Source organism: Nannospalax galili, unplaced genomic scaffold, assembly GCF_000622305.1.
Source record: "Nannospalax galili isolate Female #2095 unplaced genomic scaffold, S.galili_v1.0 scaffold44, whole genome shotgun sequence".
In the NCBI taxonomy this organism is placed as follows: domain Eukaryota; kingdom Metazoa; phylum Chordata; class Mammalia; order Rodentia; family Spalacidae; genus Nannospalax; species Nannospalax galili.
This window is the reverse complement of record NW_008355789.1, coordinates 6,384,595-6,404,742: the sequence shown is the minus strand read 5'-3', so window position 1 is coordinate 6,404,742 and position 20,148 is coordinate 6,384,595. Positions and strand designations below refer to the sequence as shown.

General features: G+C 44.7%; 1 protein-coding gene and 1 long non-coding RNA gene across 2 annotated transcripts in view; one reads left to right on the top strand and one right to left on the bottom strand.

Annotated features, from left to right (window-relative positions):
* The window catches only part of Spon1 (spondin 1), a 332,365-nt gene that overhangs the window by 254,947 nt on the left and 57,270 nt on the right, over positions 1–20,148 (bottom strand). The window lies entirely within an intron of this gene.
* Positions 19,831–20,148, top strand: part of LOC115067728 — a 9,803-nt gene continuing 9,485 nt past the window's right edge. Inside the window, exon 1 of the long non-coding RNA XR_003847096.1 lies at positions 19,831–19,956. This is a non-coding gene — a long non-coding RNA (uncharacterized LOC115067728). The remainder of the gene's footprint in view (positions 19,957–20,148) is intronic.

The window sequence follows — 20,148 nt, the reverse complement described above, 5'->3', positions numbered from 1 at the left end:
TATGCCAAACCAGAAGCCAGAAGTCTATACTGTGAGCTACTTTTAATTTAAAAACATATTTTATTTATTATTTTTATTTTATGTGTATGCGTGTATTGCCTGCATGTATGTAAGTGCACCTGTGTCATGCAATGCCTGTGGAGGACAGAACAGGGCATCAGATCCCCTGGAACTGGAGTTACAGACAGTTGTTAGCTGCCATGTGGGTGCTGGGAGTCCAACCTGGGTCTTCTGCCAGAACAATCAGTGTTCTTAACTACTGAGCCAACTCTCCAGCCCATACTGTGAACTACTTTTAACACCATTTCATCCATCCGCATTTCTTCCATTTTGCCATGCATAGAGTGACCATGTAATTTATTATTCAAATAAGATGATACTTTTTTGCAGTGCTGGGAATGGAGTCCAAGGTCTCTCACATGCTGGGAAAGGCTCTACTGCTGGGTTGCACCCTCATCTCCTGTAGAGCTCCCTGTAGAGCTGGGACAAAGGACAAAAGCAAGACATCTCAAGCAACCAGGGTGGCCTTATCATGTGCCAGGTTTTTCCAAATGTACATTGTTTCTGGGCTTTCAGTTCTGCGTGTCCCCTGCCACCATCTCCACATTGTATCGTGAGATATCTAAAAGGGCATGGAAAATCTTCCAGCCTTGTTTGTCTTCGTCAACACGTGCTAGATCTCTGTGGGCCTTTTTTCCATGAAGGTTATAAACACTACAAAAGTCCCTTACTTTGTAGTGTCCTTATCTTCATGCTGTGATAAAAATCTTGGGGCTGCTTCACAAAGCTCTGGGACGCCACCAGTGGATTCCAGTAATATGAACCGCTCCCTGCTTCAGCACTACCAGGCATACTGCTGTGTGTATGTGGCAAACCCAGCTTCCACCCCCCTCCACAGAGATTCCAAATTGGCTCCTTTTTCTGCAACCCTCCAACCGTCATCTCTTTTCTCTTGCTATCTACCTTACTTTACAGATGATAAAAAACAGAAGCTGTGTGATGTCCTTCCTTCCCCACCTGATTCCACCCTCCTCGCCTCATTTCTATGATGACAGAAGCACTGCCTTTCTTTCTCAGTTCTGCTTTGGTTCCTTCCTTCCTTCCTTCCTTCCTTCCTTCCTTCCTTCCTTCCTTCCTTCCTTCCTTCCTTCCTTCCTTCCTTCCTTCCTTCCTTCCTTCCTTCCTTCCTTCCTTCCTTCCTTCCTTCCTTCCTTCCTTCCTTCCTTCCTTCCTTCCTTCCTTCTTCCTTTCTCTCTTTCCCAACAATTGCCTCTTTTCTCTCTTCCAGAGTTAACACCTACTTTGAGAGAATCCTCCCATGAACCTCTTGAACACATTCCAGTCCCGCCCATTTAAACGTTAAAAGGCCTCCCTTGACACCCCCAGTTTTGATTTCACCTTGCTCCTCTCCATCATAACCAAATTACCTGAACAAGTTGACTGAACCCCCTGTCATCACCTCCTACTCACTCTTCAACCCTGTCCAATGTATTTTTAGTTCCTACTACCAAAATGGCTCTAGCTAAACCTTCTGCACTGCTTAATCCAACAGATTCTTCTTAACGTATCTCCCACCCACCCCCACATCTGTAGCTTAGCCCCTTCTTGGTCTCCCTCCACATCCCCCATCCTGACCTTCGCCATCCACCCTTTCTTCTCTTTCTTTGCCTGGTCATCCTCCTCCAACTGGCCTTTAAGGTTGGAATTGCTGGAGACTCAGTCCTAAACCCTGTACTGGTCTGCAGCTCTCTGCAGGTGTTCTTACGCAACACAGGACTTTAATTGCTACCTGTGTGTGAGTTGACATTTCCAGTCCCAGGGGTCTTTCTGTGCTGCAGGCATGCAGGCTCAACCTTCTGTCTTTGAGTTCCATTTGCTCCGGGATTTATCCAAAACACCCACAGCTACCTTGTTAATAACTGACTTAATCACCTTCCCTCTAACCTGGTCCTACTCCAATCATGCAGTTCAGAAACAATGGATGCCATTCTTGGCTCTCTCATTGCCCTCATCTGCCCCATGCGAATGCTATTTTGCCTCCCGAATGGCTCTTGTGCATCTCTAACCATCCTTACTGTTGCCCAGGTCAAGCTGAGCTAACACCAATATGAATTCATTCTCCTGCTTTTCTCTGATTTAGCCATACAGAAAGCCAGGGCCACCTCTTAAAAACACAAAACAATTTAAATATCTTCTTTAGATCAACTCCACAACTTTTCAATACTTGCAGGACAAAGACTGAAGTTCGTGACTGAGTTTGGTCCTGCCCTCCCACCTCCACAGCCTCACGCTGTGCCATCTCTCTACTCGTTTGCTAGACTTGGCTCCCCTGGTGATGTGCCTTCTCCTGCCAAAACCTGCTCAATTCCTATTTGCTGTGCCTTTTAAAAATCCATTGCTCCTTCAGTACTTGGCATGGTGCCTGGCACATAATAGTCATGTACCTAAGAACTGGGTGTGCAGTCAGCCTCAGAATCCATGGGGGACTGGTTCTAGTAATGTGTAAAATGGCATAGCATTTGCATAAAATGTATGCATATCCTTCCATATAGTTTAATCATCTCTAGGCTGCCTGTCATACTTATATAATGCAAATACCATGGAAATGGTTGTTATATTCTATTGTTTAGGAAACGGTAACAAGGAAAAATGTCTGTATGTGTTCAGTATAGGGTAATTTTTAAAAATATTTTTGATCTTCAGTTGGGACAGAACTTGCAGGTGTGGAGGGACCTCTGTATTTGCTTCCTCCCTTTGTCTATGAGCTTCCTAACTTTATGACTAGTCTACAAGCTCTGCCTTAGCTCCTTTTATTACGATTCTCCAGACTTCCAACTATATATGTTGTTTTCCTAGAGAGTTGTTAACAGTCTTAACAGTAATAACAGCTAGTATTTTTTAGTACTTCCTTCTGGGTGAGAGACTTTACCTATATTATTGCGATGCTCCTTTAATTCTGAAAAATAAACATTATTGGGGAAGTTGTGTACAATGCAGATGGTGAAATAACCAGCTCCAAGTGCCTTGGTGGCAGAGCCTGGGCTGGAATTGAATGCTCCTTGGCTCAAATGCCCACATTCCTTGCTCAGGACCACAGTCCTCCAGTCTCATCCCCCATGTCAGGCAAGGAGTATCTTTCATTTAAACTTTGTCCCGCAGAACCGCATTTATGAGACTGGCTCCCAACAATTAAATCCCTCACTCCCAAACACATCCAAGTACGTACTTTACATAAATAACACTTTTGTCTTATATTTTCTTGAAGGGTGCTTAGAACCTGTTGTGCAGTTTTATTGGTGTGAGGATAGGTTTTCAAACAATATGAGATTCTTGGACTTGCACAATGAGGATTCCTTTGCTGGTGTCACAGAGAACGTCTAAAGGTATTTTGAGCCCTAAAGCTTAAAGTCTTTGGGAGGATTCTGGTCAATAACACTGGGCAAACCAAAGGTGCAATATATTTCAATAAAAATTTGCTGTGCACCAGGTATTTAACATGGTCACATCGTTGTGCCCTTGACAAGAAGCTCAGAGTGATCTGGTCTGGACTCCTACTCAAAGCTGTCTAAAGTCAGTGCCTCATCTGGTCCAGCTGAAGTCTGACACAGACTCCAGTGGGGGAGAAGACTGAGACCCCAAGCCCAGAATTCATGGAAGAATGCTTTTTCCAAGCTATGGAAGCCACCTCAGGTAAATATGGCTGTTTATCCTCAGTCTTGGTGGCCAGATGGTAATTAAGCATTGAACAGAAGGACTTGGATTCAGAGAATGCTCCCAACAGCTCTTTGCTTCTCAGAAAATTTCAGCTTCTTCCAAAAGCTCTTTGGGTCTCTAAGAACCTGCTCTTCTACCTTTCCCTAACCCTAAATAACTCCTTCCTCATCACTGTTCAAAGTGAACCTTAGAACTCCCCCATGTTAGCCACCGACGAAATGAGTTAATCACCTAAACTAGCTTGCTTTTATCAACAGCTGAGATGAGAACATTAAAGCCCCATCACAGTAGACAGATGGCATTAATGGTTATTTTTGTTTCCTTTTATATGTTTGTATTTTCCAAATCTTCTACAATGATGATGCATTACTATGGATGAAGATACTTTTAAGAACATTATTACATTTTAAGGCTTACATTTCCATTCTATACATAGGTTAAAATAAGGCTTTTCAGATTAATTTTAAGTTTAAAGTCATTTGGGGAAGGGTTTTCTACCAAGGTAGCTGCCTGGCTTCCTACACAGAGAAAGAGATCTTACCCTGTGACACAGTCTCCTTCCAGCCAGGTGAGGCAGACCCAGATACCAAGCAAGGTTTATGTAGGTGCACAAGGTTTGGTTTCCAGAATACTCATCAGTCTATGGTCAAAACAACTGGGCTGGGTGTCTGGTCCTGAAGAGGCCTTTTCTAGTATTGTGGACATTCTTTATCTTCAATGTTAGGTATTGAACTTGGACTCTGAGTGTGCTAGGCTAGTGCACTACCACCATGACCTATCCCAATCCTAAAATATTCTAAGCCACCGTCCCAGCATGACTTTCAAGGCTTCTCAAACTTTCTGCTGTTCACAGCCTTGGTCTTGATCACATGCATGTGCTTCTGAAATCTGCATCATGACCTCCCTTTATGCTGAGGGTGTCTGTTCCTCCTTCCTCCTATTTATGGCCTTACTTTTCAGACTTGCGCTGGGTAGCTTTAGTTGCCAACTTGACACACCTGGGTAGAGGGAGCCTCAATTGGGGAATTGCTGACATTGGAGTGGCCTGTGTCCATGTCTGTGGGGCATTTTCTTGATTGTTGAGTGATGTGGGAGGACCTGTATTGTATAATGTGATTTTTGAGTGACATGAGGCTGCCCTGTATTGTTTAAGAAAGCAGACTGAACATGGGCCAGGGGAGCAAGCCAGTAAGCAGCATTCCTCCATGGTCTGTGCTCCAGCTCCTGCCTCCAGGCTCCTGCCCTGATTTCCTATCTTGGGCTCCCTGATGAACTGCATGCGACCTGAGAGATATAAGACAAATAAACCCTTTCCTCCCCAAATTGGTACTTGTCAGAGTGTTTTGTCACAGCAATGAAGAAACAAACTAAGACACCAGGCTCTCACTGAGGACTCTGAACCACCCCAACCCCAAGTGCCCAGGCTCACCCAAGCAGGACACTAGTTTCCGGTTAGAGCTGCCTCCCTCTGCCTACACATTTGACTCACTCTACCCAATTACACTCAAATTACATGCTGCTGTTGAGACGCGGGCACAAACAAACAAAGGCACAAACAAGCAGACAGGCAGGCCAGGCAGAAGACACTGGCCTGATCACAGAGCTCTGTGCCTCAAATAGGTTGAGGGGCAAACTGGCCAGGAGCAGATCACAAGCTCTGACACATGCAAGAAAGAAGCTGTGAATTCCTCCTTGTGCCACAACTGCAGTGTCGATGGGGTGCCACATGGTCACCGCCCCCAGCTGCTATTTTAAGCCCTGCAGGCTGGCTTCAACAACCTGCTATTCCTGTCCACCTTGACCTCTGCAGCAGAGGCTTATGGTGTCTGGCCAGCCTTGGGCCAGCTGGCTCCTCAGGGCAGAAGGCCTGGGCAGTTGAGCATGGGCCAGGGGAGCAAGCCAGTAAGCAGTGTTCCTCCATGTTCTGTGCTCCAGCTCCTGCCTCCAGGTTCCTACCCTGACTTCCCTCAGTGATGAACTATGACCTGGGAGATGTAAGATAAAATAAACCCTTTCTTTCTCAAGTTGTTTTTGGTCAGTGTTTTGTCACAGCGATTGCAAACAAACTAGAACAAGACTCAAATTAACAATATGTATTTCCTAGGTCTAACCCTGGCCCACTTGCTCAGTGCTGATCTAGATTCTTTCTCCTGACATGTCATGCTGCCTTTCTAATCTAGCAAACACAGCCTTGAGAATTCCTCAGCATCAAGAGCCCAGATGATGCTGCAGGTACTCTAACCAGTGAGTGGACCGTGCAATGCACATGCAGGTCAGTACTATTCAGAAGCCCATGTTGGCAGCATATGGAACATTTGCCTGAAGGAAGCACAGACCTCAACATAAAGATCAGGGGGAATAGTCAGCATCGGGACTCCAGCACAGAACAGGGGAGAAGTTGGATAATTGAACAGGAATGTGGAACGATCTCCAAAGCAGGAAACTGGCCCTATGAATGTGGACTTGGCACAGAATTGGCAGGAAGTTTGGAAATTTGGGCTCTGACACCAAAAAAGAGACATGAGATATAATTAAGAGAAAAACTCAGGAGCCCAATGGACAGTGTTGGACATGGTTACCAAGGCTGCCTGCCAGAGACAGTGGGATGATAATCCCCAAATGTGAGAATGGTCGCTTAAGCAGACTGTTCTTGAGCCTTGATTGTCTAGGCAGTGAGTGGCCTGGGTCTAAGGACAAGGCATCAGGACTTCTAATTGAGAGTTGCTGAGTGTGGGAGTGCTGGGTGGCACTGACAGAGACTGGGGTGGGATATGAGGCAAGACATGCCATGACTTGACCCTTGAACATTTCTTTTCTTGAATTAGTAGGGAAAGGTGGAACACAGACTGAGTCCATGTTTCTGAGTCAGGTGTTGCCACTTTCTAGTTCAAGAACTTTGGCTGAGGCTCTCGACCTCTCTGTTCTCCCACTAGCAAAATGAGGAGAATAATATCCATCTTGCTCGGTTGACATCAGGGACAGGACACATAGTATTTATAAAGCATTCAATACATATGCCAGGCCTCAGTCTATGTAGCTCCCCTCTCATAGTGAGCGGCCTTCTAAACATAATACACATCTCCAGGGGCAGAAATTCCCTCAACACTGAAGGCTGACCAATGCAGGAGGACGACACCCTAGAGGAAGCAGGAACAATGCCTTAGTATGACTACATAAGAGGCATTGGTTCCTTATAGGAAAATAAAATAGAAGAGAGAGAAAAAAGAAGCGTTATTCATGAGTCAGCCACCCTCAGCTAGTTATTGGCATTTTTGTGCATATCTTTTCAGGTTAAATAAACACATATGTGCATTTCTGGAAATCAGATTTTACTTCCCATTTCATGACTTGCTCTTTCACTTCTCTTTATAATCCACCTTTTCATACCACAACATGTCATGACCACCTGTTTTTTCTATTCAATATATAATCTCAATAAAATGACTTATGGTTACATCATAATCCATTTCATTCACTTACCTAACAAATGCTAGACTGGCAAACATTTTGTGGCTACCATCCTTAATGGCCAAATTTTATACCTTTAGTTTTTCTGGGGATGAAATGAAAGTAGGTTATTATTACTGGGTCAGCCAAGGTCAGGTTTTCTAACTACAACAAAATCCAAGAAAGAATCTATAGAAAATAACCCAGCCGTTGAATCACCTCTTCCTGGTTTCTTGTGTGGTGTTTTTAGTCTGAAAGTCATGCCAGGAAAGATAGATGCTCCTGTCATTTATTAAAGAGCTTTCAAAGTAGATTTTTAATAATTAAAGGTTTCTCCTCTGTTGATTTAAAAAGTAAGTTAATTATAGAAATATTCACAAAGACACAAACAAAGGAAAAATAATTCCTACTCTTTCAAAGGTTTGGTTTGTTTCCTTCTAGCATCTTTTTCCATCTGTGCTTTGTAAAAGGTTGTTTCATTTTGTGTGTGTGCTAGGAACCTCACCGTTTCCGCCCCTCTAAACTCATCAGACACAAAACCTGAAAGTCCGCATTGCTGTCTTATTCAATTCAGCCTTTGATGGAGAGCCCCCTGACACACATACCCTGAGGCAAGGTGTCTCTATATAGCCTAGGCTGCTATCAGACTCACTATGTAGCTCAAAGTCAAGATCCTCCTGCCTTGGCCTCCCGAATGTTCACATGACAAGGGCCTGGTGTACCAGTGGTCCCTCTGCTGAGCTGCCTGTGTTGCCTCTGCAAAGTTACTACCCCCCCCTTTTCTAAGAGCATCTCTTCAAACAGTCTTATCTTCATCTTATTCATCTTTCCTCCTTTCCCTGCTTCAATTTCTCTTCCTTGGGGTGTTCTCTCTTCACCTCCAGACCCAAGAGACACAGGGAGATCTGGCAGGAGGTGATGCAGCCAGGAGCGCTGTCTGCGGCCCCTCTGGCCCCTCTGTCTGGGCAAGTGGCCTTCAGATCCGCTAAGGGCTAGTCCCCAGAGCCCCCACACTGGGTTCCCCTCAAAGGCAGATTGATCCTCTCCATTGTGTGGGTTGCTGTACACACTGGGAGGCAACACAGCAGGCCAGTCTTGGAAGCAGGTTGAACCAAGACGTGTGGGCGTAGTGGGCAGGCTAGTGACTTGGCCTCCTTCTACAGTGATGTTCTCTAAATATTTGCTCAACATCCACTTGGAGGAAGAGACTGGGTGCTGCACGGGAAGAGGAATCCAGGATGATTGCTAGCTCAGCAATGCTTTTCCTCATGCCCCCAAGCAGCTCAGTTCCTGGCCCTGAGCTGCGCACCTCAGCGAGCTCTCAGAGGCCTGGAGGTAGCTGCTACAGCAATTCTTGACACTTAAATGCTCCCCCAGGACATTTGCTTCTACCAGCAGAGAACGGGGTAGGTATAGGCTTGGCAAGGCCCCAGCAGCCTATTCACCACGTGACTTCAAAAGGCTGCAACTTCTCTGGACTGAGCAAGTCTCCTCTGTAAAATGGGTGGTAAGATGGTATCTCCCTCAACAGGCTGGAAGAGTTTGAACGCATCAATACAGAAAGGCATTCAGAAGCTCCGACACAAAGCCATCACTGTTTGTTACAATCACTGGGTATTATTGATCATAAACACTATTATTATCATTCTCCTGTCATGCTGTCAACAATTCTGCTAAAGACCATTTTCTCCAGCTCACTACATTTCCAGCAACGTTCTAGTCCTCCTCAAAGCCTGGTAGCCAGGGCACCAGCCGGGTTAGCCCACCCCTAAATCCAGCACAGCTGGGGGGCCTCAAGTACAAGAACCACACAGGTGTGCGTGCGTGTGTGCATGTGTGTTTGTGTGGAAGAGGGCTAGATGTTAAGGGGAATGGAGAGAGACGTTGGAGAGCCAGTTTGCCAGGCATGGGCAGTCTTTAGTAAGAAAAAGTACACTCCTCTAGAAAAACCTGGAAGGCAGAATTCTCCTTCCAACCAGGTGAACTATGCATCTGGCATGTGCAGAGGAAGTGTGGGGTGCTGGAGGCAGAACGTGTGGACTGGAGACAGGAAGGCTTGGATCCGATTTCTGTCTTGGTAACTGAACGACCTTGATTAAAGTCACCCCCCTTCTCTGTGCCTCTGTGTCCTGATCTGGAAAATGGTCGTGCCACGCTTATAAAGGACCACTTACATGCACGTGCTTGTCAGGTGTCCGGTGCATCAGGCACACCCATGACTGTGACTCCCTCAGTGCCCAGAGACTGGCCCAGGATTGATGCACACGCAATGGGAGGAGTCCCAGCAGCAGCATCTAGCATTTAGTACCACACACTTCATTCTCCGTAACACTTCACATTTATTTCACATAATCATCTCAATCTCCCTGTGAAGTAGGAAGAACCCTCCCACAACTTTACAGAAGTTGGGACTACCAAGTGGGGGACCTGGGCTCACACCCCACAGGACCCCACAGCTCATCACAGCTGGATCTGCCTCACTGACCCTCAGTCTTTCACTTGAGGAATTTCTACTAAGTGCTAGAAAATCACCATGATAAATAGGTTTAACCAAATAGAACCATATAAACAGGGAATTTTATACTAGGTAGTCTAATGCCTAGGAAATAAATCAGCCTTTTAAATTTTATATCACTGTACAGTCGAAATGTTTAATAATTATTGTCAGAGAACTGTATAATGTGGTACTAAAAATGAGTAATTGGGAAGCCCATCAAGGCAGACGAGGCATCTTCTCTCTGAATCGCTCTTGAATACTTTACATAATTATTTCATTCCGATTTATGATCGGCTCAGCACAGTGTGTGTGTGTGTGTGTGTCTGTCCTGCTCTGCCTGAGTAACTCTGAAACCTTTGTGTATCAGGCGACCACCTTCAGGTATGGTCAAATGGATGGACCTTGTGCGTGAATGGGGTTTTCAAAGTGTGGGATGTCCTTCAGCAAAGAAAATGCTGAGTGGAAATGGAGTTGCTGAGGCCCCTCGGTGTCCCAGTCACTGGAGTATGCAAGTGTCAACGGTGTCTGCTCCTATAAAGTCTGCAGGGGTCTTCAGTGGGGACTATGTGTCCATCTTAAAAGAGAAACTGAGACCCAGAGAAATGCTGGGACTTAGTTAGATTCTCCAAGCTCATAGTCTGACTCCAAACCAACTGCTCACTACCACACCACGAGCTTCACAAAGCCCCTGTGCATGTAGACAGGCCCTGGAATTTCACAGCGAGGCATCTCACAAGGTCATATGTAGAACTGATCCCAGCCAGATTTTCTCTGCAGCTGTGCCTCTTAAAACCTGTGAGTTGTCCACACTTCCTTCCACCCCACCCTGTTCTCCCATTTCTTAGAATGTCAAGGATCCAAATCTGTCTCCTGAAGGGATAGTTTCCCAGGCCCAGACCTACCATATCAGCTGAGTCTGCAGGCTTTATCAGAGCAGAGCTTACCGTCTTGCCTCTCCAGAGAGCCCCAGAGTGGGAGTTCTTGGCAAATTCAGTTCACTGGCAAGTGTGGACAGATGGTGGCCTAGATGAGAAGGCGCCCCTTTGTTTCTGGTCTCACTCAGATGTCAAAAGTGGGAGGGGGAGGAGAAAAGGTGAAGCCACCTCCAGACAGGAAAATTGATGCAACATTTTTTATGCTGCACTTAGAAGATCATAAATGAAAGAGGGCCTCTCCTTTTCTCTTCACCCTAGCAGAAGGCAGGGACAGTTCCAGGACACTGACTGATCTCTTTCCCCATACCCCAGTCTCCTCTTCCCAAACCCCACACTTGGTTGTACTCTGCCTAAATCAACAGAAATTGGCACAGGTCAGAACTGCACACACCGCCACCCCTTACGTCCCAGCCTTTGCCTTGAGAAAGACCTAAGTTCTGCTGTGGGTTAGCTCATAGATGTCTCCAGGACACAAAATCATGTTGGATTCCCCTCTGCTTGTAGAGTGGAGATGGCAGACATCATGCTGGAATACTTATCTTACTCATATCGAAACTTATTTCCATATCAGAACTTCTCCACTCCCTGGAGCAATGCCAAACTTGGATCTAATTCTGTCTCAACATGAAGAATCTCTCTTGAAGCAGTGGGCTCATGGGAGCTTTCAACCTGGTGTGGTTATTGGAGAGTAGAAGCTGAGCACTTTACAAAACAGATCAAATAGCCACAAAGGAAGGCATTTTGGTTTTGTGCTCCTGAAGGTGATGGGATGAGGCAGGAGGGGAATTTGTGGATCGGGTCCCACAGAGTCAGAGAGCTGCCCTCCAATGGTGTGAGGCAAGTGGACAGGAGCTACTCCTGCCTCACTGAGGCAGTGGATATGGGGTTGGTAGATGGCAGGAGGAAGGTCTTTTGGATAATTATTAGAAGCTGAAGAACACAGTAGACTGCAGGGCACAGTGCCCAGCATGCTTCTAGGGGGAAGGAGCGGGACTGGAAGAACAAAAGAAGAAGGAAACAGAGGACAAAGGTTCTGGGAACTCGAGGACTGTGGTCAGTGGTTATATCTAAGACCCCTTCAACCCCTGACCCACTTGAGGGCGTCTGGTTTCCAGAAACCATCTCTTCTTATTGCTGGATTAGACCTTCTTACCACCTTACTGGATCTGTCACTCCCAGAAGCCTCTGGGCTAGATGCTCTGCACTCTGCCTTCCCAGCCACTACCCTCACTGCTCCTGATCTTCACCTCCCCAGGATTTTTTAAATTCAACATAGGAACTAACAGGAGGTGGCGAAATAGTGTTGCCAGCCCTACCCCAGACCAGCTGAATCAGAAACTCTGGGCACAGGGCCAGAAGCAGTGAGTTGCTGAAGGGTCCCAGGTGATTTTTGAAGGATATTTTGGATGACAACATCTTGAATCTAGCCTATCATATCTGAAGGCAGAGGCCAGTTCAATCTTGCTTATTTCTGGCTCACCAATACCTAGCACTGTGCCCAGCACACAATCTCTGCTTGACCAATATTTGTGGAGTAAATTCCACTTAAATAAATGACTTGATTAAAATTAAGCAACTATGTACACCCTTTGTTTAGAGAAGAGGAAACCAGGTCATAGATGCCCCCAAGTTGCTTGTGTTGGCTAAGTGCCTTTATGAGGGGACCTAGAGCCTAAACTGTAGGGGTAGGAGCCCTGGCTGTCTTAGTTCACTCTGTTTCTAGTGCCTGGACATGAACCTAACATCAAAAAGGAGCTCAGGCCATATCTACTGATTGACTGGACCAGCCGCTCACTCTTTGAAAGTGAGTTTCTTAACACTGAATCTGCCTCCCTCATTGTCTGTGGTTTTGCCCAAGTTCTCTCTGCTCTGGACTCAGTCTTTTAAGATAAAGAGGCTGGGTACGATGCCCTCCAGAAAACTCCTTCCAGTTCTAATAGAAGCAAACCTCTAATTCTACTTTGTGAGCATGCATGCACTCAACATGTGTGTGTGTGTGTGTGTGTGTGTGTGTGTGTGTGTGTGCAGGTGCTTGTGTATGAGGAGGTCAGAGGATAACCTTGGCTATCAAATACTGTCTACCTCTTTTTAAAAATTATTTTCCAGACAAGTTCTTACTGGCCTAGAACTTGCCAAGTAGGCTAAGCTGGTTGGCCAGTGAGCCCTAGGAGTGTCTCTACCTCCCCAGTGTTGGGATTATGAGCATACACCACTATACTCCATTTTTTTAAAAACATGGGTTGCGGGAATCCAGCTCAGGACCTTGTGTTTGCAAAGCAAGCACTTTACTGACTGAGGTGTCTCCCCAGGCCCTGTGTATTGTCCTTTTAAAGGACAGAAATCCAGCTATTAAGCCAGCACTTTCCACATACAATGTTCTCACTTTCGTAAGGACAACCCCAATGGGTCTTTCATTCTTTTTTCCTTCCTTCCCTGATCCTTGCCTCATTTATCTTCTCCCTAAACCCAGTTCCAGTAAAGCATCATTTTGGTGATGGGAGTTGTAGCACAAAGGACGGAGGGCCTGGTGTTTGTAACTGTCTACTACACACCCAGAATTTCATTGAGATGGTCTTGGCTAAGCCTCAACACTGACCGCCTGTCATTTTTGCCTTCACAGTTTTTCTCTCCCATAGGACACCTAAATCTGCAAACCACTGTAGCAACTTTCTAAGTTATCTCTGATTCCATACAAAACCCCTGCAATTCAGCCTTCCCACAGAGCCCAGTGTGTCCATTTAAAATAATAACTCAAATCATGTCATTTTCCCAACTTCCAATGGCTTTCCTCCATACTTACAACTCAATCTTTACAATGCTGTCTTGCAATTCTCCACCTGGTTTGGTCCCTGCCAAATTCTTGGACATTACCTCCCTTTGCTCTTTGTTTCATGTCCCCTAGACACATGGAGCTCATTCTACCCCAGAGCCTTGAGGGTCCCCTTTGGCTGTTTCTATCCTATAGGATCCCACCCAGAAAGGAAGAGAAGGGAAAGAAAGAGGAGTAAGTTAGATACACCTGAGGTTGACCAGCATGAACCTGATTTTAGCTTTGCTCCTCACCTATGATTTTCTTAGGGTGCAGGTAGAGGATGCAGCTCCAGGCATCTTTGGCTAAAGTCACATTTGTGTATAAAATATATATGAAAAACCACACAGACATTATTCCTTATTAAAAGATTCAGTCGTGGGGGCTGGAGAGATGGCTCAGTGGTTAAGAGCACTGGTTGCTCTTGTAGATGACCCAGGTTTGATCCCAGCACCCATGTGTCAGCTAACAATGGTCCATAACTCTAGTTCCAGGGGATCCAATGCCCTCTTCTGACCTCCTTGGGGATTGCATGGTACAGGTGCACTTACATACATGTAGGCAATACACTCATACATATAAAATAAAAATAATAAATAAAATGTTAAAAAAAAAGAGATTCAGTCATTTGCAACTTGGGTGGTCAGTCAGTGAGTAGTGGGGTAAAGGACCAGGAGTCTGTTGAGCTGTATGTTGGGCCTTCTAAGCATGATTTTGTTGAACAAGCAGGACAATCCTCCAATTTTTTTTTTCTTTTGGACAGGGTCTCATGTTGCTCAGGCTGGCCTTGAACTCACTATGTAGCTAAGGATGACCTTAAACTCTTGACCTCCTCCCTTCCCCTCTTAAGTGCTGACTGGGATGACAAGTGTGTGCCACCACTCTTGAATTTGAATAAGCATTATGATTTTTCATTTACGTAGGAGGAAACTGAGGTTCAGTTAAGTGGTGTTCTGAAAAGCATAAACATTTGCTAGTGACCATTCCATACTCTGCCAACAGGCCCAAACTTGAGCCTTTCCTGCTACAGCATCTTGCTTTCCTAAGTGTTTCCTTTGGTCCCAGGGAAGCCTCCTCAGGATAAAAACAAGGTAAGTAATGATTGGGACATATAAGTGAGAGAAGGCTGTTTCCCCAAAGCACGCTTGAACCCTCTGTTTACCTGCGCTAATTACAATATTCTAGCAATAAGCTGTTCTTCATTAAGTGGAGTCCCCAAAGGGTCTATGCTTAGGAACTCAATAGGCTGCTGTTCCAAATTCATAAATGTACTTGAAAATCATCAAGTGGTTTTCCCCCCTCCCAAAGTATTCTGCCGTACAGATCTGTAACCAATGCAGAATGACCCTCAGTTAGAGCTTGCCTGCTTTTCCTCTTTTTATTCTTCCAATCATAAGGTCAAGCGGGCACACTGTTACCTGCTGAGTCCCCCTCTGGTGTCTCTCTCTCTCTCTCTCTCTCTCTCTCTCTCTCTCTCTCTCATTGTGTGTTGCCAAGAGAACAATTCTTTCAACAATAGAAATCAAAGCCTGTTCTAAGCCTTGGGAACAATGCGAGATGTGGGTGAGTTAATTATGGTCCCCGGCCCTTTGTTGTTTATAAAGGAAAGGAGATGGTGGGTCAGTGAGCTTTAGAGATACAAGCCATTGCATTGTGCTTAAGGGAACCAGGTTTCTTAGGGACCCAATGACTGTCCTTTCAAAATAACTTCATTTATATCAGAAATATCCACTGTTTTGTCTTTGGAGAACAGAGTAGGAATTGGGTGGCACAGGTACAGGTGGTGTATCGCATTCCCCATGGCAACTTGGAGAACTTACTTGACCTTTCTGGGTTGTGATTTTATGAACTGATGTTCCCAGAAAACTAAGCCACATTTATGTTAAACATTCTACAAGGCCGATTGACTGATTGAAGCTTTGTGATGGTGGAGATTTGGAGTGTTGCAGATTCAGAGCCAAAATTAGTCTAGCTACTCATTGCCCACCTAAATAACCTTTTGACTATTAGGTAAAACATTTGTAATGTATTAACTTAGCAGACTGTTAGCTTCCGCCAACCCCAGAGCTAAGAATGTCATCAAATAGTATCTCAAACATACAGCAGAGAGTTCCTTGCTTTGCTGGAGCCCACCAATGTATTTAGAAAATACCTGGATTTATGGATTTCTTTTGTTCTGTAACTATAAAAACTATGACATCATTTCCACCCTGGAACATGTCATTCAGGCAGTTGTGAGTCCACATTCTGGGCCATGGTCACTCATATTTGGCTCAAGAATGAGCTCTTTCTTATTACCTTTGAGATGAAAGCCATATTGTCTGTCGATAGTTTTCTGATACAAAAATGACTTGACAGCACTCTAGTTCCCTGCAATACTAAAATATTATGACTTTGCCCTCAGATTTCACTTGTTTGGGGAGCACTGAGTAGTCAGAGAGGGCTTTGGGCCTGCTTTCCTCCCATGCTGTCCACATTTCAGGAAACTGCAACATCCTCTCTGATGACAGAGGTCAGACCAATACACAACCTTTGAACTCACACTCTATGACATTTTCTGCAACTTCCTGTTTTCCATCCATCCATCTATTCATTCATTCATTCATTCATTTATTCAATAATCATTTATGGTCTGCCTGAAATGTGCCAGATAGAATGATATATAGATTGAACAAAACCAAAGTTATTCCTTTCCTCCTGTGGCTTGGTATTGGCCAGGTGAATCGGACATTAAATATCATTGTGTAAAACGTAGGAAATACAGACACATCTAGACAGTGACTGTACCCAGGATCCCACCTCCCAAATAAAACCAAGTATGTAACTGGATCACACCACGCTCTCTTCTATAGCTTCCTTTCTTGGACAGTGGGCCTTTGGATGACTGATCCCTCATTTTTCTATAATAAACAAGGCTGTAATCAACATCCTTGTATTATAGCAACCTCCACCTCTCCAAATTCGCAGATTGGATCAATTCCTAGTTGTGAAATTTCAGAATCAAAGGGTATGAGTATTTGAATCTGTGATACATGGTGCCAAACAGGCAGAATTTTTGGATTAATTTGCACAGAGCAGGGGACAGAGCTCACTGCTTCACTCTCAGCCCTGGGCCCCACCCAACTGGATCTGGCAATGGTGTCTCCTCACTGCCAAATCCAACAGCTCTTCACAGCCTCGTCCTGCTCAACTCTGGCATATGGATGCCTGTAGACATGCCCAGAACCTCTTCCTGGGGTTCCCTCAGGCCTATTTTGTGTCAATCTTGCTTCATTGGCATCTGCAATCTTTTCCACAGCCCCTCCTCCTGTATGAACTATGGGTGCCACAGGGCCCTGGCTCACCTTATCCTCTTCTTGCTCTAATTTCCCCCTTCTCCTGCTTCCCTAGAACAATAACTTTCTTAATTTCTGGTCCAACAGGCTTTCCTTCTTTCTGCCTTCCTAACAGTGCCAGAGGCAGCCTAACACTTAAACCTGTAGCCTAAGGAAATTCTTCTCATCTCCACAGAGACCTTCTCTCAGATAAGTCTGATTCCTTGATGACACCACAGAAAAGAATTTCAGGATGAATCAGAGTTAGTGAGTTTATTAAGTAGAGACAGAGCAAATAGTAAAAGCTTTAAATTTTTGATTTATTTATTTTTATTTTGTGTGTATGCCTGCATGTATGTGAGTGTACCCCTGTCATGCAATGCCCACAGAGGACAGAAGTGGATGTCCGATCCCCTGGGACTGGAGTTACGGATGGTTGTTAGCTGACATGTGGGTGTGGGGATTTGAACCTGGGTCCTCTGTAAAAGTGCTCTTAACTGCTGAGTCATGTCTCCAGCCCCAGTACAGCTTTAGATTTAAGCACAGGCATAGAGAGAAAAAGAGAGAGATCCTTAAGAGGATAATAGTATACACCCAAAGACTTGAGTACAGCCTTCTCAATATTTATTTTTATTTTGTGTGTATGCCTGCATGTATGTGAGTGTACCCCTGTCGTGCAATGCCCACAGAGGACAGAAGTGGATGTCCCATCCCCTGGGACTGGAGTTACGGATGGTTGTTAGCTGACATGTGGGTGCGGGGATTTGAACCTGGGTCCTCTGTAAAAGTGCTCTTAACTGCTGAGTCATGTCTCCAGCCCCAGTACAGCTTTAGATTTAAGCACAGGCATTGAGAGAAAAAGAGAGAGATCCTTAAGAGGACAATAGTATACACCCAAAGACTTGAGTACAGCCTTCTCAACAGAGAGAATTGCACTTTAAATGTCATAAAAACAACTCCCTATATGACTTTGGGGACTTTGAAGTTACATTGCTTGAAGGATGTAATTTAAAACCAAGTTCAAAGATTAAGCAAAGTCTACAAATTAAGTAAAAAACATATGAGCTTGTTTGCTTATTACTCTTAAAGAATTTCCTTTTAGTAAGTGAAACAAATAAGGTGTTTTTATGAGTGTGTTGCTGAGGTCTAAAGAGGACGGATGGGCGCTGATCTGGTTCAACTCAAAGGTTATATGTATTTTTCCCCTAACTAAGCATAGATCATTTGCTTTCATTTTAGTTTGTTGAGAATTTCATACATGAATATACTGTATTTTCATCATATCACCCCTCCCTTTCCCCTTCCAATTCCTTCTGTGTCCCCACCCCCTTCAAATTCATGACCTCTTCTTTAATTATTGTTATTGCATTGTATATACAACCTACCAAGTCCAATTAATGTTACCTGTATGTACATGTGTTTGGGGATGACCACTTAGGACTGAAGAAAACTGATTCTTCCTCCCTCAGCAGCCACTGACTGCCTGTAACTCTTCACCTAGGGCCAGGTTCTTATGGAATTCTCCTCTATCCAGGTTGGCGTGGGGACTGGTGCCACCTTTGCAGGTCCTGTGCAGGTACAAGAGCTCATGGGAGCAATGTCCCTGTCCTACCCAGAAGACACTATCTTGTGGAATTTGTTCTGGTCCCATCTATTGTTGTGGTTTTAAGATTTTATTTGATGTGTCTGAGTGTTTTGTCTGCATGTATGTATGCGCACTATGTGTATATATTAATTTAACTATCACTACTACTCTACAGAGAAACATTCTCATTACTTCCGTTTTCTGAATGGAGACATCTGTACCCCAAATACAATGTTGAGGTTCCTCTCAGTTACCTGAGTGACAAAAGGGAACTTGAAAGCGTCCCATCTCTAGCGGAGCTCCTCCTCTTCTTCATAATTGGGTCCTTGTTCAAACTCCTCACCTTGGCCAAGACAGAAATCTGGAATCTGAGACCTGTGTGTCTCTCTTCTCCTCCACCCCATGGTGACAGTTCCATATTCTGGCCATATTCTGAATTACACTGCTGTGCCTGGCTTACAGTAAAAGCTTGAGCAGGCTGCCGTCCCCAGGTTCTTCAGGACTGAAAGCCTCCAGCCCACTGCACTCAGCTGGTCTACTGGCTCTGCCCTTGCCTTTGGGGACTCTGCAGATGTCCCCTCTGCATCAGATGTCTTGCATGACATTTTTCCCAATTAACTCTTTTACAACTTGGTCCAAATGTCATGCCTACCAGGAGGCCTTCTTAGATTCCCCTACCTCAGGGAATTGTTCTCCCAGCATGCTCTTTTCCACTGCAGCCCTTATCAGACTTCAGGTTAATCAGTAATAACTTATCTGCTTTTCTCAACCAACCCCAACTCCCAAAGAAGCTTGCAAGCTCTTCAGAAGTGGGATACATATCACAAATTCAGCCTCTCCCCTCCTCCCAACACCTGCCTTCTTCGTTCTCTATCTTCCATTATTGGTCTCACTAAACTAGGAATTTCCATGTTGGCTCTAAACCCCATAACCCAATTTCTACCTCTGAAATGCACAACTCTAGCCTCTGCCCACTATTCTCAAAGGCTGCGGTGTGATGTCAGGTGTCACAGTTATTACAATGTAGGTCTCTTTTCCATTTGAGACCAGCAAGGGCTTCCTGAGGAGCTGAGAGGTGGAAATGGTTGTCTGAAAGGTGGTTCATTTTCCAGTACAGCTTCTCTGGCCATTTGTAGAGTGAATATCTCCATGTGCTATAATGCATCTTAGCGTTTTGACACACAAATTAGCAATAAGATCCAAGTACTGGTACTGTAAATGGAACCTTGCTCCAGGGTGATTTCCCAAGAAAAAGTCAAATAGAAGATTTGTTCAGGAGCTCTGGCAAAAATTTTCTTAGAACCAAGCAGAGAATAAGTTAATCAATTAGACAAGTGATCAATAAAATATAACAAACAGCTCACTGCAAATAGTCTCTGACTCATGTATCTGATCAATACATGACTAAGATCTAACAAGTATAAAAACACAGTGAACCTAGAAATACTTCCCTGAGGTAGTGCTGCGTCCTCAAAATGTACGTTTAGGATGTACAGTTTTCAAGGCACTTAGCTAGTCCTCATGAATCCAACAACTAATTTTTGCAATAATTGGAACACAAGTGGAGTTTTGGTGAAGGGCTTCCATTCATGTATCTAATTTGGCAAATAATTCTGAAGGCAGGAGATCCTCATGAAATATACTTGAACTATGGGGTAAGTGGCTCTGCTATTTTCTGAATGGGTGATTCTAGGCAAGCTGTCCAACCTGTGTGGCTTTGTTTGTTAGATACTGAACCTGGTTCTTGTGCATTCTAGGGCTAGAGTTCCGCCACTGAGCTATAGCCCTGACTTTGAGTCTTCATATGTAAAGCCAGTCCCGACTCCATCACAAGGAGCTCATGTGAG